Consider the following 27,620-nt stretch of genomic DNA (forward strand, 5'->3'; position numbering starts at 1 on the left):
GAGGGAGAAGATCATGTCATGTGGAATGTGATCAAGTGTATGTGGTGTGGCCCTGAGAGCAGGCCAGGGTGGCTGCAGTACCCACCAGGATGTTCATGGTACCGAGTGAACCTGGGGTGTGTGTGTGTGTGTGTGCGCGTGCGCACGCACACGTGCACGCATGTGTCAGGGGGTGCAGACCAATATTTATCTTTAAGAAAAATGGGAAGTCAGTAAAATAATTTAGATAGGCTTATGGGACCATATTTGTGGTTTTAAAAGATATTTTGTAATGTTTACTCCAGGGAGTTTTTTATTCTTGATGTTGTACATATAGAGATCCCACTTCCCTTCTTGCCCTTTAGCAATGTTGACCTAAATATATTTAAGAAAAATAATCCCCAGGTACATTTTCTATTAGAGGTCTATAAATTACCCTATACTTTTGGAACTAAGTCTGTACTACTAGTAGATTATAATTATAATCATAACAATAACAGTCATGTAATAATAGCTACCATTTTTTGAGCATTTGGTCTGTAACCTAGTTCTGTGCTAGGGCCTCTATGAGTTTCAGCTCATTTGATCATCACAACAACCTTATGAGATTTTTTTTTTTTAAACCACATTTGCTAATCACCATGCCTGTCATCCTTCATAAGGGAAACTCCCTACCTACCGCCTTCTTTGAATGAGGGTGACTGCAGTGGCTCTGATCTACCTGATGTGATTATCCTCACATATACACACACACACACTTCTGATTAGATCAGGGCTGAGCCATGGGCCCAACAGCAACAAATCCATTAGCCAGCCATCAGTTTTTAGGATATCATAACACAAAAGCCTTGTACAAATAGATTCTTGCTTTGAGACACTTCAAGTTGGGATGTATAAAACAACTCAGTTAACTCCGAAACTGAAGTTGAAAACTGAAAGGCCTGTGAGGCCATCATGGGTCTGTTGAGGGCATAAGTAAGGCAAAGGTACAAAGAAGCACAAGCTGGAAAAACTGGTTCACAGAGGGAAGAGAAGCAGATTCAAGAAGAAGCCAATCTTGAACTTCCCTGGGGGCCCAGTGGTTAAGATTCTGTGCTTCCACTGCAGGGGGTATAGGTTTTTGATCCTTGGTCAGGGAAGTTTTGCATGCTGCATGGTGCAAACAAAAATTAATTAAAAAAAATTTTTTAAAAAGAAGAAGCCAACTCTTGGGCAAGAGCTTAGTGAATGATGGGCACAAGAGAAAAGATCCGTACATTCCTGCGCTGGCATGCAGTTCCTATCTCTGAAGCCCAGTCATAGGGTGGTTCTTCCCCTCAGTTTTGCATGGGATACCTGCCTTGCCTATCAGGCATCATCAGAGCCTCGTTACTAGAGTGCAGATGGAGCAATCTCTGCTCCCTGAAACACAAGAAACTCAGCATTATGAAGAAATAGGGACTCAGAAAGTTGAAATAAATGTCCTGAATTGCCACAGCACGTTAGTGGAACAGAAATTCAAACTCAAATGAGTGTAAAGCCTTCATCTTTAAGTGTAGTACCATTAATAATACAGCAGCAGGAATTATCCACTCAAAAATATTTGCTCAGATCCTTACCTTCTTTACCTTGAAAGTAAATGCCAGGGGCACACTGCTTTCAAATTAGTAAACCAAGTGACTTGACATTATTGGCCTGTTGTTAAACATCACAGCTTAAGAATCACGTGAGAGGGTGATTACTTTTGAGTGGACCACACAAAAAGCAGTGTTTTGACCTAGGCAGCAATTTGGAGACAGAGGGTAGGATGGGGCAGGGACAAGTCAAGAGATAGGTTTATACTTTTCCTTTCAAGAACTGATTAGAGCCTTACAGGTCCAAGACCTGATTTTCAGTTCAACCAGGGAATGGCCATGGTGAACTGGATCATGCCAAAGAAACTTCTAGCAATCATTGAGACATAGACTGCTGCTAATCCAGTTTTTGGTCACGGAGGAATAGTGCTGGGCACCGAATCAACCTTAATTGTGGCCTTCTATATGGAATGTCCTCTTCCTTGCAAAAGGGTTTCCAAGTGAAATGTACAGGGAGTGAGTCCACATTAAATTTACTGAATGCCTAGTAAGGATGAGGCCTGTACCCAAGGAAAGGGTAAAGGGTCAGAGTCCTGGGTCCACAAAGCCTGGAGCAAGTCCCCTTTGCTCTGACATAGCAGGAAATCTCTGACATTGCAGCCTTCTGGTAAACCACCAATACTTTCTCTCCCAGACCCTTCTCATGTGTGTGCACAGACTCAGCGGCCTCTCCAGATGGTCCCAGGTCCTATGCTGAGGATGGTGGAGATCTTCCTCTTTGGTGTCCCTTCTCAGCATGCCCTTGTCCTGAGCAAAGGAATTGAAAACAATTCCTTTTCTTACTTTTGCCAAACCACCTTTTACCTAATTCCTGGTGTTTACCCTGTCGAGAAGGGGTGTGGCCAGAACCCAGAGACCAGACAGACCCATGGGGGCAAGAGAGATTAGGAAAGTTCCATGGGATGCCACAAGCCCCAGCACCATGGCCTGTGAGTGTCGGCCAACAAACAGTCACAGAGTCCAATGACAAAGAACAAAGCAGAGCCTTGAAGGCAGCCTGTAGATTCCACAGACTGTCCCCCGGGTCTCTCTTCACTCTTCCTTCCTTCTCCATATAGCCACCGTTACTCACAGAAGGTTTTTCTTTTTTAAATTCACCTTTAAACTTAAAGAAGTAAAACTGTATAACAGTAAATGAAAAATGAAGGTCACTTGTCAAAAATAAAAGAGAAAGCCTTAAAAACAGATTTAGGGACTTTCCTGGTGGTCCAGGGAAAGACTGAAGGCAAGAGGAGAAGGCAGCAACAGAGAATGAGATGGTTGGATGGCATCACTGACTCACTGGACACGAGTTTGAGCAAACTCCGGGAGATAGTGAAGGACAGGGAAGGCTGCTGTGCTGCAGTCCATGGGATCGCAAAGAGTCAGATGCCACTCTGAACAACAGTAACAACTGGTGGTCCAGTGGTTAAGAATCCTTATTCCAATGCAGGAGATGCAGGTTCAATCTCTGGTCAGGTAACTAAGATTCTAACAGGCCACAGGGCAGCTAAGCCTGCACACTGCGACTACTGAGCCTGTGTGCTCTGGAGCCAGCAAGCCACAAAAGAAGCCTGCGCGCTGCAGTGAAGACCCAGTACAACCAAAAGAAAAAAAAATGATTATCAAAGTAAAAATCTGTCTACTTTTTACCTAAAATTGTAGCTCACAGCCATTCGGGTGTGTCTGCCTCACCTTGGCCTGCCTTGGGCTGGGGTGTCCAGGCCTGATCCAGAGTCAGCCCTGTATGTGAGGCCTGTTTCCACCACTTGTGTTTGAGAGACTGGAAAGAGGGGACCTCAGCTAGCTGGATCTGTTTCCTTCCCCACTGACCAGGGAAAACAATAGCACCTGCTTCGGAGGGTTGTTGCAAAGATCAAATGAAATAATGCAATGAGAGCTCTTAGCACAAGGTCTGGCACATATTATACATGCCATAAATACTGTCTATTTTTTTCCCTATATGTTACTTGTGATTGTCAGACATTTATCCCAGTGTTTGTTTGGAAAACATGGTTTTTATCAGTAAGACCAAAGTTCAAGTTGAAATAGAAGGCATCTATGTTATAAAACAGTGAGTAAAAATATAATTTTAGTGCTATTATTGCTTGAGATGAGTAACAGTAACCCAGAACCATGGTTCATATGGTGCAATTGGCCAAGATTAAATGCATCTTTATGAAGGGCATCAGGGCTGTCTCCAACAGAAGGTGCTGGCCACAGCTCCCCTGGCACAACCCCCTCACCCAAACAGCCCTTTAGCGGAACTTAACTCTGGATTCTTGGCAGCAAAGACTGGAAACGAATCAGGTCAGCCTGAGTCCAGAGTTCTGAGTCCTCAGCCCCACTTGGCACTGCTTCAACCACAGGTCTGGGTTCACAGTCATGCCTGGTCCAAGGTAGAGGCCTGGCTCCCTGCACTCAGAGTGCCTCTCAGCGCAGGGCAGAGGGCACAGCTGTGGCCAGTCCCTGGCCTCAGCACAGCAGCGTCCAGACATTCTGCCACAGAATTTTCCCAAATGAAACTTCTCTCTTCCTGTACAGCTTGGCTCTCACTGCCTTGACCTCCTCTCACTTTCAACCACTTCCTTTCTTTCTCAACACGAGTTTCCTTCACATGCCCTGCATTTCTTCACAGTGGCACTTCACCCACCTTCCAGGACACTAATCCACCTTTTTCCTCTCTCCTCGCATTCTCTCTTTTTCATCCTACCTTCTCCTCGCCTCCCTATAGTCTTTACTTCACAAATGTTTCTGGAGCATTTACTAAGGGCTAGGTATCCTGTTAGAGATGGCTGTTGTAGTGAAATCATTATGTGAGGTTTTCTCTGAAAGGGAAGACCAGCACTAACAAGTAATTTCTTGAATAATTATTTTATTACACCCATAATAATGCTGGGAATAAGGGAGCCAAGTGGGCTAGATCCTACAGAACTCACTTGACACTGTTCATATCCACTTGGTATACAACTAAAATGCGAGACTGGGACTGCCCTGTGGAGCAAGGATTATGTCTGTTTCTCACTGTGTCTCCAGGCTCTAGTACACGGCCTGGCACAAACACAGTAAACACTCAACAATTACTTATGGAATCGATGAATAACGTGCTTTTAAGTATAAGTTCTTAGCACTCATTCAGACGTGGGGATCATGAGGGAAAGTCTCCATTCTCAATCTCCCCTACCCTATCAACCATCAGGTAATTGATAGCATCTAATTAGATGCTAACTGGAAGAGGGCATGGAAACCCACCCCAGTGTTCTTGCCTGGAGAATCCCATGGACAGAGGAGGCTGGCGGGCTACAGTCCATAAGGCTGCAGAGAGTTGGACACGACTGAAACAACTTCGCACCCATGCATGCAATTAGATGCTAAAGGCATAAGATGTCAAGGACCAGATGAAGGTCAAGCATTCCCTAGATTCTCAGTCCTCAGCTCTCTCACTGAGGAAAATGTACCCAGAACCTCCCTTCCAGGAACCCCTAGCTTTGGGGATAAAAAAGGACAATCCTTCTGCCTGGCTTCACAGTTTCTTTGGTGTGGAGGCATGTTGACTACTCTCACCATGCTCAGGTAAGTGTCTTTCAAATCACACCCACTATGGCATTTGTTGTTCTGACTGCTTCAGTTATGTTAGGAAATATTAGGTTACTGAAAATCATGCTAATATGAACAGCTATGAAAAGAAATTAATCCAAAATGAGGGGTGGGGTAAGTGAAAGGAGAAAATATCCAGAACATGTTTACTCCATCGCATTTTCACTTCGAACTGGAATATAATAACCAAAGAAAAGAAAAGAAAAATCCAATTATGGCAAAGTCACCATTCAGAGGGTGGTGAGGGGCAGCATGTCACTATCACCCCCAGACCCTCAGGAAGATGGATGGAGGTCATGATGGGTAAAAAGGGAGGAGATGGGCTACCATCCAAGAGATAACTGGCCTTGGACTTGACTCAAACTTGATCTGGCTCTGACAAGAATCTGTCCAACTTGGCAGTGATATGAGAGTAAATTCCATGAATTTGAAGAGCACAGTTCATGCCAAAAAAACTTGACTGCATTTTTGGACAGAATTATTCTCATTGTTACCAGACTGGACCAAAGAAAAAATTGCAAGATATGTAGAGTCTCTTAACTGCCTGGCACTGAACACAATTGGTCCCTTTCTCCCTGACACCCAGGGGAAGCAGGCTGATGTAAGGGCTGCTGAGGTCACCTTCAACGCACTGTGTGTGCCCAGAAGGCACATCAGAGCTAAAGAGAGATGGCTGCTCAGCCCACTTTGGGACAAGCAATAGCTCAGCATGCTCGATTCATAAACTCAGAATGTTATAGTTGTAAAGGATGTTAGAAACTGCCCAGTCCAAAAGTCCTGAACTAATTCAACCCCATTGTTTCCAGGGTGAGGCTGAGGTCAAGACAGGGGAAATGACTTACTCAGAGAGCATTGCTATATTGTTAGCAGAGCCAAGACCTGCTCAAAGGTGCCTTCTTCTACTTCCATTTCCTCACACGGTTAAAGGTCAGTAAGTGCTAGCCATCATCATCTCTATTAATATTATATGTACTTTGCACACCCTTTGGCCATTAGATAGTATCTTCCTGCTTTGTGAATGCAGGAACCAGGCAATCTACAAAGGGCCACACAGTGAACAGGCGGAGCAGCCCTGAGCTCCAGTGTTCTGATTCCACCTCTGTGCTCTCTTGGGTCCTCACCCATCTCCACACACATTGTGCCCTGTGATCACTATACTGTGAAGCTCTGAGCCTAGAAAGACCGTGCGATTGTTGGTTCTAGAGAAGAGCTCTGCTTTGTCTGCACAGTGGCTGGGCGGTTGGGATGTTCCCCATGGGGACACAATGGGTCACGTGTTCAGTATGGCTCTTTTCTTTCTCTCTGTTGAGTGTGAAACTGGGGACCATGCTGGGAAGCAGAAGCAATTCAAACAGGTTGCTGGAGAGGCGGACGAGCAGCAGATCTCAGAAGGCCCCTGCCCAGGTTAGGGTACTTGGATTTTAGTTTACCTTTGGAAATGCTGGTGAGATTTGAACAATCAAATGCTATGGCAAGATTTGTGCTTGAGGTATTTCACATGGGAGGTCAGGTGAGGGATGGTTTTGAGAGAGTTGGAGGAGAGGTAGGGAAGACTAAAAGGAGGCAGCAGCTTAGGTGAGATGATGGGGCCTTAAATAATGGTTGTAGGGAAGCAATGAAGGCGCAGATGGAGGGCATAAAGGGAAAGTCAGCTTAGGTCTCCAGTTTGCAGCCTTGATGGCTGAGGCGAATGAGTGGAGAAAGACGAGTGGGGCTGGGAGAAAGACTGAAGTGAAAGTCGCTCAGTTGTGTCTGACTCTTTTTGACCCCATGGACTATATGCAGCTCACCAGGTTCCTCTGTCCACGGGATTCTCCAGGCAAGAATACTGGAGTGAGTAGCCATTTCCTTCTCCAGGAGACCTTCCTAACCCAGGGATCAAACCCAGGTCTCCTGCATTGCAGGCAGATTCTTTACCATCTGAGCCACCAGGGGAAGGGCTATGAGTTAGGATTTAGACAGTTTGAGATAAAGATGCCCAAAGGATATGTGAACCTGGATGCCTCCAAAGCAAGGCCCGGACACCAATTAATGTGCTGGCTGTTTATCTGGGAAGTTTATCCCAGAGAACAGGAGTGAGAGGGTAGGGAGGATAATATAAGGCAGGATGGAAAGTCAACCAAGGATATGTATCACATCAGCTTCATGGAACACTAGCACTGGATCTTTGTGGGGCCTCCTGAGGAACTTACACTGCATCTCAGGATTGTCCACCAAAGAGATAAAAGGGAGAAGTGTTATCTGCTGGTCCTTGTACCTCATTGGTCCAGGGCTTCTTCATGCAGTGTTATGCCTGTCCCATGTCCCCACGTTTGGCTTGCACTTGCATAAATACCAGGCACTTCCAAAGGTGCCTGGGATGAATGACTAGGTGTCCAGGAGCAACAGAGGAACCCCAAGGCAGGAAGCAAGGTGGAAGCTACTTGCTCAGGTAAGTTACTATGTGAAATGAATCAAAGCCAGGGCAGGATGCCTACCAGAGCTGTTTCAAGACTCTGAGGTGAGGCCAAAGGGCTGTGAGATGGTGCAAAGAGGCAGCCAGTCCAGGAGACATCTAGATTGTCCAGTGGATGGCTACATGAATCACCCAAAGCTCTGGAGAGAGGCTGGGGCCGGAGATCAAGATTTGGGAATCATCATGGTATAGGAGGTAGCTGAAACCAGGGAGAAGTGTTTTGAGTGCCAAGAGAAGTGAGCTGAGGACAGCAGCCTAGGGAACATGTCAGGAGGAGGCAGAGGAAAAGGAGCCCATGGAATAGAAAGAATGGTTAGAGAGATGGAAGGAAATAGGCAAACTGTGGTTCCAGGGGAGCCAAAGGGGCAGCAAGGGGATTGGTTTGAAGGTCTCTAAGTCATCACAGGCCCTTAGAAATTCCACCATGTCTGGGATTCAGGAGGTAGCGGGCACCATCAGAAAGAAGTTCAATATAACTGCGGCATCAGAGTCCAGAAATCAGTGGGCTGAGGTATGAACAGGAGGTAAGAAACTAGAAGGAATAGTACCACCTGCAGAATCACACGGATTGCCCTCAAATAGGATGAGGATAACAGAGAGGTGAGAACAGATTTTAGGTCAGAGAGTGAGGAGCTGCGGGAGACCAGACAAAAAATTCCTTGATAAACAAGATGACGCACTGAGAATGGGGAAGCACCTGAGCTAGAATTGGCCATTGCCTCTTCCCCCTGTGATCTTCACACCTGAGGATCACAGGAAAAGTTTGTGCTAGCATTTAGTTAGTATAACATTTATGAAACTTCATGCAAGTAATTGAGGATGATGCAAGGATGACTGTGATCCAATTCCTACTTGTCAGGAGCTCTCACGCTTAGAGCCTCGGAAGTAGCTATGCTCCAGAGGAAGTTAGAAACCAAGCTGGGTCAGCAGTGCTGAGCTGGAGTCCAGAGATACATTCATTCATTCTACAAATTTGCTATGGGGCCATAATCAGCCAGGATTTAGCCAGGTACCAAGAATACATCAGAGAAAAAAAACAGACCAAAATCTTGCTCTTATGGACTTTATATTTTAACAAGATGTACTAGCCAGGAGAGTGTGCAAAGCATCAGTGGCTTAGTTAAACAATGCTTCATTTATTTCTCTTTCACACAAAGTCCACTGTGATTCTCTAGGGCAACTGTCCTTCAGGCATTGACTCAGGGGCCCAGAAGGCTTCACAATCTCAGTCTGAGGTCCCTTGGTTGCTATGGCAGCGGGAGAGGAGAGGTGAGAACTTGCCCTGGGCTGGGCAGCACTGCGGGAAATCCCCAACCCTCTTTGTCTCAGGGACTCTCATCACATGGCCTCACTTAATGACACAGAGGCAAGAAATCTGGGGGAGCAAATGGACTATCTAGTGAGCAATACTCTTTCTGCTCCTTGTAGGGAGACAGTCTATAAGCATAATAAACAAGTTATATACTATACAAGTAGGTGGCATGTGTGATGTGAGAAAGGAGAGCAGGGTAAGGCAGACAGGCAATGATGGGGTCGGGGGCAGCATTTTTAAACAAGGTATTCACAGTAGGTTTCACCGAGAAGGTGGCAACTGAGCAAAGCCTTAAAGGAGGTGAAGGAGCCATTGACCACCTGAAAAGCATGGTCTCAGCAGAGGTAACAGTCTGTACAATGGCTGTGAGGTGGGAAAGTGTCTTCAGGAGGAGAGACTAGTACTAGGAAGTGAAGTCTGAGAAGTAGTGGGGGAAGTGGGGGGAGAGGAGCAGCCTGCACATTGTGTAGGGCCTTAGAGGCCCTACATCTGTCAAAACTTTGAGGGAAAAGAAAGCCACTGGAGGAGTGGAGCAAAGAGTATGAAGCTTGAATGGAACTCCTCTGGTTGCTCCGTGGAGGAGAGACTGTAGGGCAGCGAAGCTTCAGGGAAACCAGAAGGCAGGTTCAGGGAACCAAGCAGGAGACGATGGAGTCTGGGACCAAAAGCGTAGGTAGCACTGGTGAGAAGCAGTTCAAATCTGGACATTTTGGAAAGTCTGTGTGGTGGGGTGGAGTTTCTGGAACATTATGCTTCATGGGCTCTGATTGTGATGGTCAAGACAGCCCAGAGACCCTGAGAAGAAAGTGATTCCTGGGGTGGGGATAAGTGGGGGGACCAGTAGCTAGGAGAGTGAAGGTGGAGGGAGGGGACAGGTAGAGAGTCCAGCGCCGGGGCTGAGGGGCTGCGGACTAACTGGAGTCTTAGCCATGCCCTCCCCTGCCCAGAGAACCTGCGGAGACATTTGCCTTCAGGGCATTGGAACCTGTGGCCGGACAGTCACGCCCATTTCCCACTAGATCCCAGCTCTGCAGTCTGGCCACTTGTCACATACCACAGATACACATCAAAGAGCAAGGTGAAGAGCTTGAGGCCTGCAGAGTCAGTTCAGTTCAGTCACTCAGTCGTGTCCAACTCTTTGCGACCTCATGAATTGCAGCACACCAGGCCTCCCCGTCCATCACCAAGTCCCGGAGTTCACTCAGACTCACATCCATCGAGTCAGTGATGCCATCCAACCATCTCAACCTCTGTCGTCCCCTTCTTCTCCTGCCCCCAATCCCTCCCAGCATCAGAGTCTTTTCCAATGAGTCAACTCTTCGCATGAGGTGGCCAAAGACTGGAGTTTCAGCTTTAGCATCAATCCTTCCAAAGAAATCCCAGGGCTGATCTCCTTCAGAATGGACTGGTTGGATCTCCTTGCAGTCCAAGGGACTCTCAAAAGTCTTCTCCAACACCACAGTTCAAAAGCATCAATTCTTCGGTGCTCAGCCTTCTTCACAGTCCAACTCTCACATCCATACATGACCACTGGAAAAACCATAGCCTTGACTAGACGGACCTTTGTTGGCAAAGTAATCTCTCTGCTTCTCAATGTGCTATCTAGGTTGGTCATAACTTTCCTTCCAAGGAGTAAGTGTCTTTTAATTTCATGGCTGCAGTCACCATCTGCAGTGATTTTGGAGCCCCAAAAAATAAAGTCTGACACTGCTTCCACTGTTTCCCCATCTATTTGCCATGAAATGATGGGAGCAGATGCCATGATCTTCGTTTTCTGAATGTTGAGCTTTAAGCCAACTTTTTCACTCTCCTCTTTCACCTTCAACAAGAGGCTTTTTAGTTCCTCTTCACTTTCTGCCATAAGGGTAATGTCATCTGCATATCTGAGATTATTGATATTTCTCTCAGCAATCTTGATTCCAGCTTGTGCTTCTTCCAGTCCAGTGTTTCTCATGATGTACTCTGCATATAAGTTAAATAAGCAGGGTGACAATATACAGCCTTGATGTACTCCTTATCCTATTTGGAAGCAGTCTGTTGTTCCATGTCCAGTTCTAACTGTTGCTTCCTGACCTGCATACAGATTTCTCAAGAGGCAGGTCACGTGGTTTGGTATTCCCATCTCTTTCAGAATTTTCCACAGTTTATTGTGATCCACACAGTCAAAGGCTTTGGCATAGTCAATAAAGCAGAAATAGATGGTTTTCTGGAACTCTCTTGCTTTTTCAATGATCCAGCAGATGTTGGCAATTTGGTCTCTGGTTCCTCTGCCTTTTCTAAAACCAGCTTGAACGACTGGAAGTTCATGGTTCACATATTGCTGAAGCCTGGCTTGGAGAATTTTGAGCATTACTTTACTAGCGTGTGAGATGAGTGCAATTGTGCGGTAGTTTGAGCATTCTTTGGCATTGCCTTTCTTTGGGATTGGAATGAAAACTGACCTTTTCCAGTCCTGTGGCCACTGCTGAGTTTTCCAAATTTGCTAGCATATTGGGTGCAGCACTTTCACAGAATCATCTTTCAGGATTTGAAATAGCTCAACTGGAATTCCATCACCTCCACTAGCTTTGTTCGTAGTGATGCTTTCTAAGGCCCACTTGACTTCACATTCTAGGATGTCTGGCTCTAGGTCAGTGATCACACCATTATGATTATCTGGGTTGTGAAGATCTTTTTTGTACAGATCTTCTGTGTATTCTTGCCATCTCTTCTTAATATCTTCTGCTTCTGTTAGGTCCATACCATTTCTGCCCTTTATCGAGCCCATCTTTGCATGAAATGTTCTCTTGGTATCTCTAATTTTCTTGAAGAGATCTCTAGTCTTTCCCATTCTGTTGTTTTCCTCTATTTCTTTGCATTGATCGCTGAAGAAAGCTTTCTTATCTCTTCTTGCTATTCTTTGGAACTCTGCATTTAGATGCCTATATCTTTCCTTTTCTCCTTTTCACTTCTCTTCTTTTCACAGCTATTTGTAAGGCCTCCCCAGACAGCCATTTTGCTTTTTTGCATTTCTTTTCCATGGGGATGGTCTTGATCCCTGTCTCCTGTACAATGCCACAAACCTCAGTCCCATAGTTCATCAGGCACTCTATCTATCAGATCTAGGCCCTTAAATCTATTTCTCACTTCCACTGTATAATCATAAGGGATTTGATTTAGGTCATACCTGAATGGTCTAGTGGTTTTCCCTACTTTATTCAATTTCAGTCTGAATTTGGCAATAAGGAGTTCATAATCTGAGCTATAGTCAGCTCCTGGTCTTGTTTTTGTTAACTGTATAAAACTTCTCCATCTTTGGCTGCAAAGAATATAATCAGTCTGATTTCAGTGTTGACCATCTGGTGCTGTCCATGTGTAGAGTCTTCTCTTGTGTTGTTGGAAGAGGGTGTTTGTTATGACCAGTGCATTTTCTTGGCAAAACTCTATTAGTCTTTGCCCTGCTTCATTCCGTATTCCAAGGCCAACTTTGCCTGTTACTCCAGGTGTTTCTTGACTTCCTACTTTTGCATTCCAGTCTCCTATAATGAAAAGGACATCTTTTTTAGGTGTTAGTTCTAAAAGGTCTTGTAGGTCTTCATAGAACCATTCAACTTCAGCTTCTTCAGCGTTACTGGTTGGGGCATAGACTTGGATTACTGTGATATTGAATGGTTTGCCTTGGAAACGAACAGAGATCATTCTGTCATTTTTGAGATTGCATCCAAGTACTTCATTTTGGACTCTTTTGTTGACCATGATGGCTACTCATTTCTTCTGAGGGATTCCTGCCCGCAGTAGTAGATATAATGGTCATCTGAGTTAAATTCACCCATTCCAGTCCATTTTAGTTCGCTGATTCCTAGAATGTCGACGTTCACTCTTGCCATCTCTTGTTTGACCACTAAGATGGTCTTAAAAGCAGGATCAGAGTCAGCAAAGGAACTCTCACTTGTGTCCTGCCTCCAGGCTTAGAGTGGCTGCTTCCTATCTCCTGCTCTTCCCTCTTTGATCCATTTTTACTGAGATCAAGAGAATTGGGGCAGGGGCGGGGGGATGCTCAGCCTTTCTGACCTAGCCTCTCACCCTACCCCACTCTGCACTTGGTACAGGCTTTAGGAGTTTCCACACCAGCAGAACCATTCAGGTCTAGCACTATGAGGTGGATAGAATGATTCAGCATGCCAAGCAAAACAGCTGCAGCCTGTATAGTGGTTGGAGGTGAAAAGCACAGACTATGGTATTAGATAGTTTTGTCACCAATTAGTTATGGTACCTGGGAATGTTACTTTAGCCTCAGTTTCCCTATCTGAAAAATGGGGATAAAACCTATGTCATTAAAGTGTTATAGCACATTACTGTATGTAAAGTATCTGGCTCAGAATAGAAGGATGTGACAGATCCAGCACGTTGGTTCACTCAAAATCTTTTCTCAAACATTTGCCTTCCTCTACTAGAGAGAAGAGAGAAGGGAATGATGCTCAAACTCCCAGCTTTTCTGTAATTAGGTGGCCATAAAACCCAGTTATGCCCAATGGGCTATCGGTAGAAGTCCTTGACTTTTCCAGATAAGAAGGCAGGACTTCCTAACAACAAGTCCTTACTATTCTCTCCCTCCCCCACCTTTTTGCCTGGAACTCAACTATGAGGGTAACAGTAGAGCAGCCATCTTACAGTCATGAGGTAACAAGACAACGATCATAAACAAAGGGTAATGGGGTGGCAAGATAGAAAGCACTGGGTACTTGATGACATCATTGAACTTCTATTTTAGTCCAGGGCTACCTGCCCAGAAATTCATTTGTGTGAGACAAATACCTCCTTACTGGTATTTGCCAGTGTTTTGTGGGGTTTCTGCTATGTGAAGCAAACACAATTAGTACCATTAATCAATTAATCTGGGCTGGAGGAAGCACAAGCTTGAATCAAGATTGCCAGGAGAACTATCAATAACCTCAGATATGCAGATAACACCACCCTTATGGCAGAAAGTGAAGAAGAACTAAAGAGCCTCTTGATGAAAGTGAAAGAGGAGAGTGAAAAAGTTGGCTTAAAGCTCAACATTCAGAAAACGAAGATCATGGCATCTGGTCCCATCACTTCATGGCAAATAGATGGGGAAACAGTGGAAATAGTGGCTGACTATTTTTCTGGGCTCCAAAATCACTGCAGATGGTGACTGCAGCCATGAAATTAAAAGACACTTGCTCCTTGGAAGGAAAGTTATGACCAACCTAGGCAGCATATTAAAAAGCAGAGACATTACTTTGCCAACAAAGGATGTGAGAATTGAACTATAAAGAAAACTGAGCGCCGAAGAATTGATGCTTTTGAACTGTGGTATTGGAGAAGACTCTTGAGAGTTCCTTGGACTTCAGGGAGATCCAACCAGTCCATCCTAAAGGAGATCAGTCCTGGGTGTTCATTGGTAGGACTGATGTTGAAGCTGAAACTCCAGTACTTTGGCCACCTCATGCGAAGAGTTCAGTCATTAGTAAAGACCCTGATGCTGGGAAAGATTGAGGGCAGGAGGAGAAGGGGACAACAGAAGATGAGATGGTTGGATGGCATCACCAGCTCAATGGACATGAGTTTGGGTAAACTCTGGGAGTTGGTGATGGACAGGGAGGCCTGGAGTGCTGCGATTCATGGGGTCGCAGAGTTGGACACAAATGAGCAACTGAACTGAACCGACTGAATCAATTTATCATCATCTCTGTTCTCCCGCATCTATAACAACTTACAGCTCACAGATTTAGATTTTATTATCTAATTGGGGAGACAATTAAGATTAATTAACTAAAACTCTAGGGTATCATTTCCCAGGGATTATTCCAAGAAACTTTGGTTCCTCCAGGTATTTGTAGGTATTCTGAGAAAAGAATATGTCCTATTGTCAAGTGAACAAATGGTGGTACCTGGCAGAGACCTTTTAACAGTGATTTCAAGTCAGTGTACTATCTGAGGGCTTTCCAAAAAATATGTGTTAACATTTTTTTTTAAAGATGCAATTTCTGATCCTCATCTACCATAAGTACTCTTTCCAAAAGTTAATATGTCCAAGGACTCCTCATTATGGTTCCTCTATCCCTCCTGTCTTGTCATCATGTCCATCTTCCCACCTTATAAAAGAAAGGTGAATGTCCCACCAGATCAGAAATTACCTTGATGCATTGTATTAAAGTTGTAGAAAGCTCTGTGCTGCAAAGGGATGATTCCAAATACAGCTGTTTAATTGGATTCTAATGGCTGGGTCATCCTTTTTCAAACCATGTGGTTTCCAATTTTTTGCTTTCAACAGAGTTGAAGGGTACCCTAATTGAATTGTCAGCTGATAAATCATAAAAGTCATTTTTAATAATGAATGACCATGTGATCTTTGTCTTACATCTTTGAAATAGAGCAGATGTGAGTGGCAATGATTTTAGATCTATCCTCACCTATTTATTTACTTGAACACAATTTCTCAATAAATTATGAAATAAAATCTGTAAAAATATTAAATAGGAATAGAACGGATGCTGCACCCTGTTTCATTTTAGCAATAAATAACTCACCCATGGATACAAAAAACAACTGCGAATTTGAATGATTCAGTAAAGTATTTTTCTCTGAAAACAAACAACAAAAAAACAATTGATAAAAAGAGCTACTCAGCTTATGAATGAATGTAACTCCAATAAAAATTTACTTTTATGTTTAATAATGATGTATCATAATGAATTTGTAATACATGCCTGTTGTTTGTCTGATTGTGTGCTAATGATAACTAAGTGCAGGGGGAAAATTTTTACAACACTTTGCAGCCCTCAACTTATGTTTGTGTGTGTGTGTGTGTACAAAAGTATGGGGGGTGACCAGTAAAGGTCTTTAAGCATTAAAGCATCATTTTATAATAAAATTCTGTGGGAAAGTGGAAAGGAGAAAAATGGTGACCATGTATATCAACAAAACCCCGTTTATGTGCTTTTAAACTAGATGGTGGTGAATATCAAGTTGTCATAGTCGGTGTCAAGTAGCTGTGGTATTTAGAATTCCTTGGGAAACATTTAAGAGAGTAACATAAGACCTTTATTTTTAGATGGCAATATTTATATCAGAAATCATATCCTTTGCAACTATTTAAACTTATCATGAAACTTTCTAGTAGTTTGTTTTTAAAATGGATGATAGGTATACAACTTTCAAAATTTTTGGAGGTGCATACAGGCAGAACTTTGAAGATCATTGCCTTAGCTAATCCACTTTCATGAATAGATAAAAATGCTAATTAAAAATGATATTGTGGAAATAGTGCTTCTACAACCATTTCTTCTTAAAAAGGCTAATTATAATCACTACCTTGCATGTTACACATGTACATATAGATAACACAAAACTAAACTCATGTCTGTCTCCCACTTAACTACAAAAGATAGCTGCTTGGAATCTAAAGTTATTAATCTATTAATAAGATATCATCTAAATTGTGAGGACAAGAAGATAATATAGTCTATAATCAAGTAGCTTAAAAGGAAAATACATTTGGAGAACAAAATACCAAAGAAAGGGATAGAATTCATAACAAAAAGAAAAATAAGTTGTCAGTTTAGAGTTGAGTAGGAAAAATAGGCAGTGCCAAGGGATAAGAGCTAACTGCCCTGTCCCAGCTGTCTTTTGTAGAATGTATTGTCTACTTTTATGGGATACATATGTTGGGATCGAGTAGATCTAGAGAAAGATGGAAAAGTCAAAGAATAGCAATCAAGAATAATGAAGATCGGATTTTATTGGAAGGCCTTGATTCACTTTAAAGTAGTTCATTGATTAAAAGATTTACGTTTCTGTCTAAACATAACAGGAAGTCAAATGGTAACCCAAGGGATGTTTTAGAGTCAAACTTCTCAGAAGAAAGAAATTACTTAGAATGTATTAAGGATGCACTAAAAAATTTTTAAGGAATACTTGTTTTGGTAAAGAATTTTTGGTGCTCCAAAGTCCTGCTTAGACTTTTTCCACTATACAAAAGGGAAAATGATATAAAAGTAAAGAAAATAAAGCTTTAGTTTAGCACAACTATTGTAAAATCAAATTGTAGCTTAAATCAATTCTAATAACTAAAGCCAACTTTTGGTTAATAATCAGGAGAGACGTTATTAATATTAGGAAAGCCAAAAGGTTTGTTCGAGTTTTCCCATGTTACAGAAAACCTGAACAAACTTTTTGGCCAACCTGATATATTATTCATAATAGTTTAATTTATTGGTTATTAACTAATACTCGTAACTGAATAATTCAGTTTTGCAATTTTCAAGCTTCATTTAAGCCAAAAGTCCTAAGATTCCCTCTGGTAGAAGTGTCAAAATGATCTAAGGACAGGGGAGGTGTGGGAAAGATCTGACTGATTCACAGTTGAGACTCCAGACATTTGAAAATAAGGAGCCAAGAGAACAGAACAGGAAAGTAAACTTCCCAGTCCACCCAAGAGAACAGAAGACCTGCCTTTAAGAAATCAAAACAACAAAACAATTCTCTCATTCCAGTCCACTTCAACATCATGTATTAAGTGTTATTCATAGTTATTTTGGTATGAAGAATAAGACTCTTCTTCAACAAATTTGCTCCTCCTTCTGCATTACCTTGCTCATTGTGAGTCCACAACCTGCACACCTGCACACGGCAGCACTGATTCACCATCCATCACTTACACTAGAAACCTGCGAGTCATATTTGGTTTCCTCTAACATCTCCCTGGAGAAGGCGATGGCACCCCACTCTAGTACTCTTGCCTGGAAAATCCCATGGGCGGAGGAGCCTGGTGGGCTGCAAGCCACAGGGTCACGAAGAGTTGGACACGACTGAGCGACTTCACTTTCACTTTTCACTTTCATGCATTGGAGAAGGAAATGGCAACCCACTCCAGTGTTCTTGCCTGGAGAATCCCAGGGACGGGGGAGCCTGGTGGGCTGCCGTCTTTGGGGTCGCACGGAGTAGGACACGACTGAAGCGACTTAGCAGCAGCAGCAGCAACATCTCCCTGATCCCCTTCTCTCCATCTGTCTGTCTCCTAGCAAAGAATTCAATCCAAACATATATGGAATAAATGACCTAATTTGATATGATCTGTGATTGATCTCTTTCTTCAAAGAGTACTCTGTGAAACATGAGGAGATGGATACAAAATCTCCTTGTCCTTTAGCTCTTCATGTGCCAACTCCTCCAGGAAGCCTTCCAGATTCCCTCCCACCAATCAGACTCAGGTATGTGACCCTCTCTGATCTCCCAAAGAATCTTGTACTTACATTTGCCAAAGAACTTACAGTTCTGTCTTGCAACAATCAATTTACTCAACTGAGTCCCCCACTAGTTAGGAACTTTTATACCTGGATCCTCAGTGCTTAGCAGAGTATCTGATACAAAATACAAAAACAATGAATGAATGAATGAATGATACAAGGACTAAATACAATAAGAAGTACCTGCAAAGCAAATCCTATGGGAAGACATATGAAAGAGCAGCTTTCATATGCTTTATAAGCTTTCATATGCTTTAGGGTGAGTCTTAAAATCTGAGTTGGCATTTCCTTAATGAACAAGGCAAGGAAAGGTGTTATAAGCAGAAGGAATAGCATAAACAAAAGCATGTGGGCAAGAAAGCACATGAAGTATTTAATATAACAGAAGCCTGGCAAAGCTCAAAACAGCTTTAAGTGGGAGGAAATCTGGGCTGATGTGGCTAGAAATGTTGTTTTAAACAAGTCATAAAATATCTGTAAGGGCTATCAAAATTTGAAAGTTATAAAGTCATTGAAGTTTTTAAGCAGAGTAATAGCATGATCAGATCTATAAAAGGAAAAAAATATTTTGTTTCCTTTTTAGTAACTAAAAGCCATAGATCTAACTTCCTCCATCTTTATATTTCTTGATACTTCATGAAAATAAAAAACAAAAGCCAGCTGAAGCAATTCTACTTTCCTTGCGTGGTCTGAACTGGGCACATTTTTTTTTTTCTTTTCCTTGTTTTCTGGCCAGTTGCTCCGTGAACTGAGTGCATCATACAGCTGGGAAAACACGAGTTTGTTTGGCTTCGGAGCTATGTGGGTGAGCGCGAGTCTGGGCGGTGTGTCAGCTCCTTCCTGAAAGTCTGGGTCAAGGAAGTCCACGACACAGCCTTGTTTACTTGATTTTGCTTTCAGTGTTGAGAACACTGGTTCTGATGACTCCAAAGGTGTATGTGGTTGCTGTTGGCTCACAAGCCTGCAATTTCTTTGAAAAGATGATCTGATTGGGACAACTGTGACCTTATTTTAATACCTCAGTTCCTTTTGAAACACCCGGTTGGAAATTGATGCTTTATTTTCCTAGTGGCTTTTGTTCCTGGCTAACCATCATATAGTTTGATGGGTCATTGGGAGTAATTCTTGTGGACTGAGTTGCTGGGCTGGCAGATTTGAAGGGGGTTGGGGGCGAAGCACTTGAAGGACCAATCTGGAGCCAGTCCACTAGCCCAGATACAAGAAGTTACACTTAATTGACAAATGTTCACTGAGTGTCTGCTTTGTCCCAAGCATCATACCAGCATCATACTGGGATTTCAGGCTGTATGAGACAGTTTCTACCAGAGTCCAGTAACTCTACTAAAAACTCATCAAAGGAAAAGCCAAGTCTTATTTCTCTTATATGATCTCTCAGAGTGCCTAGTGCAGTTAACTCAAGGCAGAGCCTCAGTAGACACCAAGGTCTTCAATAAACAGGTGTATTTCAATTTTGCCCAACAAATATTTATCAAGAAACTACTATGGGCCAGGCTTCCCTAGTGGCTCAGACAGTAAAGAATCTCCCTACAATGCAGGAGGTCTGGGTTCAATGCCTGGGTTGGGAAGATCCCCTAGAGAAGGGAAAGGCAACCCACTCCAGTATTTTTCCCTGGAGAGTCTCATGGAGAGAGGAGCCTGACAGTCTACAGTCCATGGGATTGCAAAGAGTTGGACATGACTGAGTAACTAATGCTCTCTCAATGACTACGGTCCAATACCAAGTTAGGCAGTAGAGAGAAAAGATGAGAAAGATTGAGCCTTTACCTCCAAATTGGCCACAGTCTGGTGGGGAAAACAAACATTAAAACAATTATTCAGCCTATTGGAATCTGAGCCTCCAAGGAACCCCAAGGCCCCTAAAGAACCTCTCACCACCTCATTCCTCCTCTGGAATCCCCAGCATGCAGGGGTGCTCAGTTGCTCAGTCATGTCTGACTCTTTGCAACCCCATGGACGGTAGCCCGCCAGGCTCCTCTGTCCATGGGATTCTCCAGGCAAGAGTATTGGAGTGGGTTGCCATTTCCTCCTCCCAGGGATCTTCCCTGACCCAAGGATCACATCCAGGTCTCCTGAGACTCCTGCACTGCAGGCAGATTCTTTACCAGTAAGCCACATGGGAAGTCTTGGTACCCCAGACCCCCCTACAAAAAGGGTGATGGCTGGCATACAAGAGAGACTCCAGCATGCTGTCCAGTGCTCTGTCCATTCTGATGCTTTTGCCTTTTCAGTGGGTAATTTTACTGTCATTCCCACAGGTAGTAATAGGGGCACAAGCCACTCTTACATGGAGATCAGTGGAGGGAATACGTTGATGACATGATGAGAAGAGAGCCTGATTAGATCTGGAAGGGGATTATATAACCTCTAGTAAAACCTAACAGAGCAGGTGATGTTTTGTTCTAAGGAGGCTACTAAAAACCCAAATTCCTGCTCCCTGGAGTGTGAGTTGTGCAATCCAGATATAAGGGCACCTGACCATTTTATTTCATGTTGGAAGTGATGGACTCCAGACCCAGAAAGACATTTTGAAATGGTATTATAAGACATTTTAATTTTAGAAGTTAATTTATTTACCTTTTTATTAATTATTATTGGACTGTAATTGTTTAAAAGTTAATTTAAATAGTCTTATTTCTTCTGATTCTGTATCAACCACTATCTACAAGCTCGGTTTTGTAGCCGTCTTGGTTCAAATAATTTTGTTACCTGCTTAATCATTAGACTCATTCATGAGCCATAGTGATCCAAAGAATCTTCCATGGACTTTAGCGCTAATCCTCCAGGCAGGGGAGAGAGGTATGCTTTTGTTCCCTTTTCATCCCTTGCGAGGCTGGTGCTTAGAACCTTCGACATACTGGAAATCAAAGAGATGGAGTGTAAGAAGGAGAAAAGAAGGAAAGAAAAAAGGAATGAGAGAGGAAGGGAAGGGAAGAACAAAAGACAAAGGGAGAGAAAAGAAAGAAAACCATCTACCCAGACCTCTCCTCAGAGTTTCAAAATATAAACTCATAAAATCCTAAAGCTGAAAGGGCCAATTTCCCACTTGCAAAAGCATTGAATGTCACCTGAGCTGGTTTCTCAGTAAGACCCACTATTATTCCACAGAAACATGTCAACAGTTCTCTGCTCAATTTTATGAGCAAAAACAATGAAGCAAATTGCACTTGTCTGTGTTCTATAGATAATTGAATCTGGCTTCTTAAAATTCAGGTATTGGACTGTTGAGAAGAGCATGCTAGTTCCTTTATTAATGCTTTTGTTTTTACTTCCTCTCACTCAAAGCAGGATTTCATAATTGGATTATTCAAAAATAAATTGCTGGCACAAGACTAGACTCATCTCTCATCACTTCTCCAGCCTCATCTTTCTCCACCTCTTGCTGTGCCCACGAACTATAGTTCTTGATTCTCAGGCAGACAGCACTCTATTTCACCTCCAGGCATTACCCCCGTCCCCTCTCCACTGAATGACCTCTCCCCCAGTTTTCCTTGCAAGCATGGACTTCTCCAGGAGGACTTTACTCCTCTGGAGAAGAAGCCCTTCCTGTGCACTCCTCTCTCACACTGAGCACATCTCCACCATTCTACTTACCACCTTGCACTGTACGGGCCACATCTGTACACATACCTGTCTCCCCCCTCCCCAATTACAGGGACTAGGCGTCACTTATTTTTCACGTTCTAATGGCCTAGCATACTACTTGAAAAATAGTAGGTACTGGGATCAGTTCTTTATTGTTGCCTAACAAATTGCCTTAAATCTAAGCAGCTTAAAGTGACAATATTAATGATCTCAGTTTCTGTGGGTTAGGAATTCAGATGCAGGTGCAGCTTAGTTGGGTGATAGTGGCCCAGGGTCTCTCCTGAACCTGCAGTCAAGGTATCAGTCAGGCTGTGGTCCTCACAAGGGTTACAGCAGGAGGCTCTGATTCCAAGCTCGCTCATGAAGCTGTTGGCAGGCCTCAGAAAGTTGACTTCCAAGCTCAATCACATGGCTGTTCAGCAGGCTTTAGGTGCCTCTTGGCATGCCTGATGATATTATTCCCTTACAACATGAGTCTCTCCACAGAGTTACTCAAGCATGGCAGCTGGACTCCCCGAGAGTAACAGCTCAAGAGAGACAGAGAAAGAGCCTGAATTAAAGCATGTGAGCAAAATGGGACTCACTGTTTCTCTGTAACCTAAACTCAGAAAAAACATTTCATCACTTTTGCTGTGTTCTATTTGTTAGAGCTGTGTCACTAGGTCCAGCCCACACTCCGGGGGAAGGGATTGAACAAGGATGTGAATACCAGCAGGTATGGGGCAATCTTAGAGGTGGCCAACCATAGTGCTTAGTTAGCACGTTGAACACATTGATGAATCTCTCTGGTCAGAATGAGTCTTTCCTTCTCTGAAGATTCATAGCATTTCATCTACTTATTAAGGAACACAGGACACTGTGTGTGACTTTTTAGCTGAGTATATGCCCATACACATCAGTGGGTTGTAAGCAACTCCATAAAAACAGTGCCGAATATATGGCTGACATGCAGTAAATAATTACTGTTTGGGTGAGTAAGGGCAAGAAAGGTTGACAGAGGCTAGTATGTGTTTATCAATATTTGTTCTTCAGTAAAAGAATCATTTTACATTTAGCTAGGCACATAGATGCTCCACTGAAGACTACATTTCTCAATGTCCCTTGCAACTAGAGATTGGCCATGTTATCAATATGTGGCTAGTGGGATGTGAGTGGATAACTGGGCCAGCACTTTCTTTCTTCCCCATCTGATTGGGAGACAGAGGTTTGGGTGGGTTCCTGCAGCCAATCTCCCTATGGACTAGCAACTGAAGCAGAACTCAACTTTTACCTTATAAAAGCTATGTGCCATATATACCTATTATACAGCCATAAAAAGAAGAAGGAAATAATGCCATTTTCAGTAACATGAATGGACCTAGGGATTATCATATTAACTAAAGTAATTCAGAGAAAGACAAATATCATATTATATTTATATGTGGAATCTTAAAAAATGATGCAAATGAAATTATTTACAAAACAGAAACAGAAAACAAACTTATGTTTACTAAAAGGGAAAGGTTGGGAAGAAGGATGAATTAGGATGCTGGGATTAACATACACACACTACTAAATCTAAAGTAGATAATTAACAAGGACCTACTGTATAGCATAGAGAATGCTACTCAATACTCTGTAGTAACCTATATGGGAAAAGAATCTGAAAAAAATAGATATATGCATATGTATAACTACATCACTTTGCTGTACATTTGAAACCAAAATAATATTATAAATAAACTATACTCCAATATAAAATAAAAATTAAATGAAAGCTATGTGCTTTAGGGTCTTGCTGTTTTATCAGTACTATTACCCATCTGGTACAGAATTGTTAAAAAAAATAAAAATGAAGTCTCCCATGACCCCTCCCCTACCTGAGTTCACCCCATGCTTTAAGCATGCTCTGGGAGCTCCACAAACATTTGTTATATCAAATTGTGCCTGAAGGCCCACTGGGCTATGCTGATGAATGGCAACCCACTTCAATACTTTTGCCTGGAGAATCCCCATGGACAGAGGAGCCTGGCAGGCTACAGTCCATGGGGTTGCAAGAGTCAGACACGACTTAGTGACTAAACCACCACCACCATTGAAGTCACCTCTGTTCCCTGCAGTCAGGCAAGCACAGGCTTCTAGGGTCAACTCTTGTAAAATTTAGAGCTATGAGTCTTCTCAGAGAAGCAGCTATAGCAGTGTGGAGTGGCCTGAACTTTCAAAGGTCTGAGGCAGAAAGCCAGCAGTGAGAGGCTGACGTCAAAATGGATTCTTCTCAAGGAAAACCTGTCCAGATTGAGGTTTCCTCACAGGATGTTGATTTGTTTTCCCAAAAAGGAGAAGAGTTCTCAGCACAGCCCTGCAAAAGGCCAGGCCAGTAGCTCCTCCACACCCCTTCGGCCATCGGGGGCACGTGTCCCATTGGGTAGCAGTGGTCACTGTCAGCCTTGCTCCCCTCTCCTCTGCTCTTAGAGAGCTAGCCTGCTGTCTATCCCAGAGGAGCTGGGCCTCTGCCTTAATCTGGAGCTGGAAAGGATCCACGGCTTCGGACTGAATGTTTTCGTTCTGTTTGTGTTCTTTTACAGTATATGGACAGAAGGCTCCAACCAACACCATCTGCAGATGCCAAAATAAAATGCTCACCTAGCCAAATCAACTCTGCTGAGGCTGGCTCAAGGAGATGACAAAACCTTGTTAAAATACAGGAAGGGGAGAGGAAGGAAGTGGGATGAACTTTTCTTGCCCAGGTTGAAAATCTGCTAATAAGACAGATATGTGCCAAGCACAGAGTAATGTGCAGACATTTCTTTTTTATGGGAAGGCAGATTTGAGAAACCAGAAGAGGAGGAAGGAGAGAGGAACTCCAGGTGGAAGTCTGCAGATTCATTTGTCTTGGAATGTGGGGAAGTGTTAAAACACCTACTATTCCTGGACCTTCAGGAGGCGTTCAGGATCCTTCAGGCATTCAGAGATGACAGTCGTGTCCATGCCAGCAATGATTCTGAGTGGGAAAATGTTTCTATGCTGTTATTCTTACAAGAATGAGACAGTCAATCTGACTGAAGTGGTGGGTTTGGGGGTTTTTTGGTGGTGGTGGTGGTGGTGGATTTTTAAAAAGTTTTTATTGAAGTATAATTGCTTTACAATGTTGTGTTAGTTTCTGCTGTACAGCAAAGTGAATCAGCTTTTTTGAATTTCCTTCCGTTTTAGGTCACCACAGAGCATTGAGTAGAGTACCCTGTGATATTAACCTAAAGTCCTCATTAGGCTTCCCTGGTGGCTCAGAGGTTACAGCGTCTGCCCACGATGCGGGAGACCCGGGTTCAATCCCTGGGTCGGGAAGATCCCCTGGAGAAGGAAATGGCAACCCACTCCAGTACTCTTGCCTGGAGAATCCCATAGATGGAGAAGCCTGGTAGGCTACAGTCCATGGGGTCGCAAAGAGTTGGACACAACTGAGCGACTTTACTTCATTTCACTTCAGGCAAAAGGCAAAAGGAGAGAGGGCAGCAGAGGATGAGATGGTTAGATAGCATCACCAACCCAATGGACATGAGTTTAAGCGAACTCCAGGAGACAGTGAAGGACAGAGGAGCCTGGCCTGCTGCCGTCCATGGGGTCACAAAGAGTTGGACATGACTTAGCAACTGAACAACAACAAAAATATGTGTCAATCCCAGTCTCCAAATTCATCCCACACATCCCGTTCCCCGCTTGGTGTCCATGTATTTGTTTTCTATGTCTGTGTCTCTATTTCTGCTTTGCAAATAGATTCATCCATGTCAGTTTTCTAGATTCAACATATGTGCACAAATATATGATATTTGTTTTTATTTTTCTGACTTCACTTCACTCTATATGACAGTTTCTAGGTCTATCCGTATTTTGGAAGGAGTGGTTTTATGGAAGCGGATTGAAAGAACTCAGCCTGGAAGGATGATAAAGGTTTTCCAGGTGGTCACTAGCATGCAGTGGAGAGCATGTCAGGCAAGGAAAGGCAAGAAATACACTCCAGAGGTCTGAGAGTGCAAGGTATGTTTCTGGAATTCCCAGTAACCTACAAAGGTGCAAACACAGGGCACTTCAATTACATTTTTGATACTAAAGACTAGAGATGACTTCAATTAAAAACATGGAGACTTCAGTTAAAATAGATAACTAATAAGAACCTATTGTATAGCACAGGGAACTCTACTCAGTACTCCGTAATGACCTATATGGGAAAAGAATCTTAAACAGAGTGGATACATGTGTACGGATTATGATTCACTTTGCTATACAGCAGAAACTGACACAACATTGTAAATCAACTCTACTCCAATGAAAAGTTTTTTAAATGATAACAACATGGAGAAAATAGTGCAAAGGAGGTGGGAGGTGATGAGGAAGGGTCAATAGGGCAGAAAGAAAAGAGACAGAATCTGTTCCCCAGGGTCCAGCTAGGGTAGGAGCACAGGGTACAGGTAAGTGGTGGTAAAAGTTGGGGTTTTAAGTCACCAACTCTTGAGTCAACCACCGCATCAATGTCCTAGGGCTGCTGTAACAAAGTACCACATACCGGGTGGCTTGGCCATCAGAAGCTTCTGGAGGCTGGAGTCCAAAATCAAAGTGTTGGCAGGGTTGGCCCCTTTTCAGGCCTGTGGAGAGAATCCGTTCCGTGCCGCTCTCCTGGCTCCTGGCGGTTGGCTGGCAACCCTTGGTGCCCTTTGCTTTGTAGATACGGCTCCCTGCTCTCTGTCTTCATGGTCACGTGGCACTCTCCAGGTGTCTGTGCTGTGTCTGTGTGCCACTTCCCCCCTTTATATGTTCAGAGGCATTTGGACCAGGCCCACCCTAAGGACTCATTTTAGCTTGATTACCTCTGTAGAGACCCTCTCTCCAAATCAGATCGCAGTCACAGGTACTGCGAGTTAGCACCATCAACATCTCTGCAGGAAGGGGCACACAACAGAGCCTATCACTGCCATCTAGGTTTGAATCCCAATTCAGCCAAGTCACTGACTGGGTGGTCTTAACAAAGACTCTAAGCCCCAGTGAAAAGTGAAACTATTAGTCGCTCAGTTGTGAAGTCACCCAGTTGTGTCCGACTCTTTGCGATACCATGGACTATAGTCCAGCAGGCTCCTCTGTCCATGGAATTCTCCAGGCAAGAGTACTGGAGTGGGTAGCCATTTCCTTCTCCAGGGGATCTTCCTGACCCAGGGATTGAACCCAGGTCTCTTACATTGCAGGCAGATTCTTTACCCTCTGAGCCACCAGAGAAGCAGTAAGCTGACTAAAATGGGACAGAGAGTATCCCCCATGCAAAGATGACCACAGAGTTAAGTGCCTGATCAGCATCGGTAGTTACTATGTGCGGGAGGACCCTGCATGCAAGTTAAGCTCTGGTATCATTTCTACTTCAGGAATGGAGACCGAGGGACCATGAACAGGCCCCTATTTTCTCACTTCTTTCCCCCCACTTTCATCCCCCAGTGCCTCGCCTGGGGCCTAGAATCTTAGGGGTTTGGTAAATACTCCCTGCAGTTTATGACTCTACACTTCAATTTTGAACCACTGTATCCCCAGGGTGATGGTAACTGAAGCAGTCAATCAAGGGCTGCCCTCTTCTTTTCCATAGGAGTGTGGTTAAATTTCAGTGAATCACATTGTGCCAGGACTTGGAGCAGACACATGGGAGCTGGTTCTTGTTTCAGTGATCCATCAGGCCTTTGATGAGACCTGGTTGGTCCTACGGCAGCAGTCCACACAGGCCTCATTTCCATCCTAATGACCCCCACCCACTGAGGTCTGGTGGGCCTCCCTACCTCCCCAAGCCTGGCCACCATGTTTCCTCCATTCCAGCCCGGAAC

This window comes from Bos indicus, chromosome 3 (genome assembly GCF_029378745.1).
Source record: "Bos indicus isolate NIAB-ARS_2022 breed Sahiwal x Tharparkar chromosome 3, NIAB-ARS_B.indTharparkar_mat_pri_1.0, whole genome shotgun sequence".
NCBI classification, from domain to species: Eukaryota; Metazoa; Chordata; class Mammalia; order Artiodactyla; family Bovidae; genus Bos; species Bos indicus.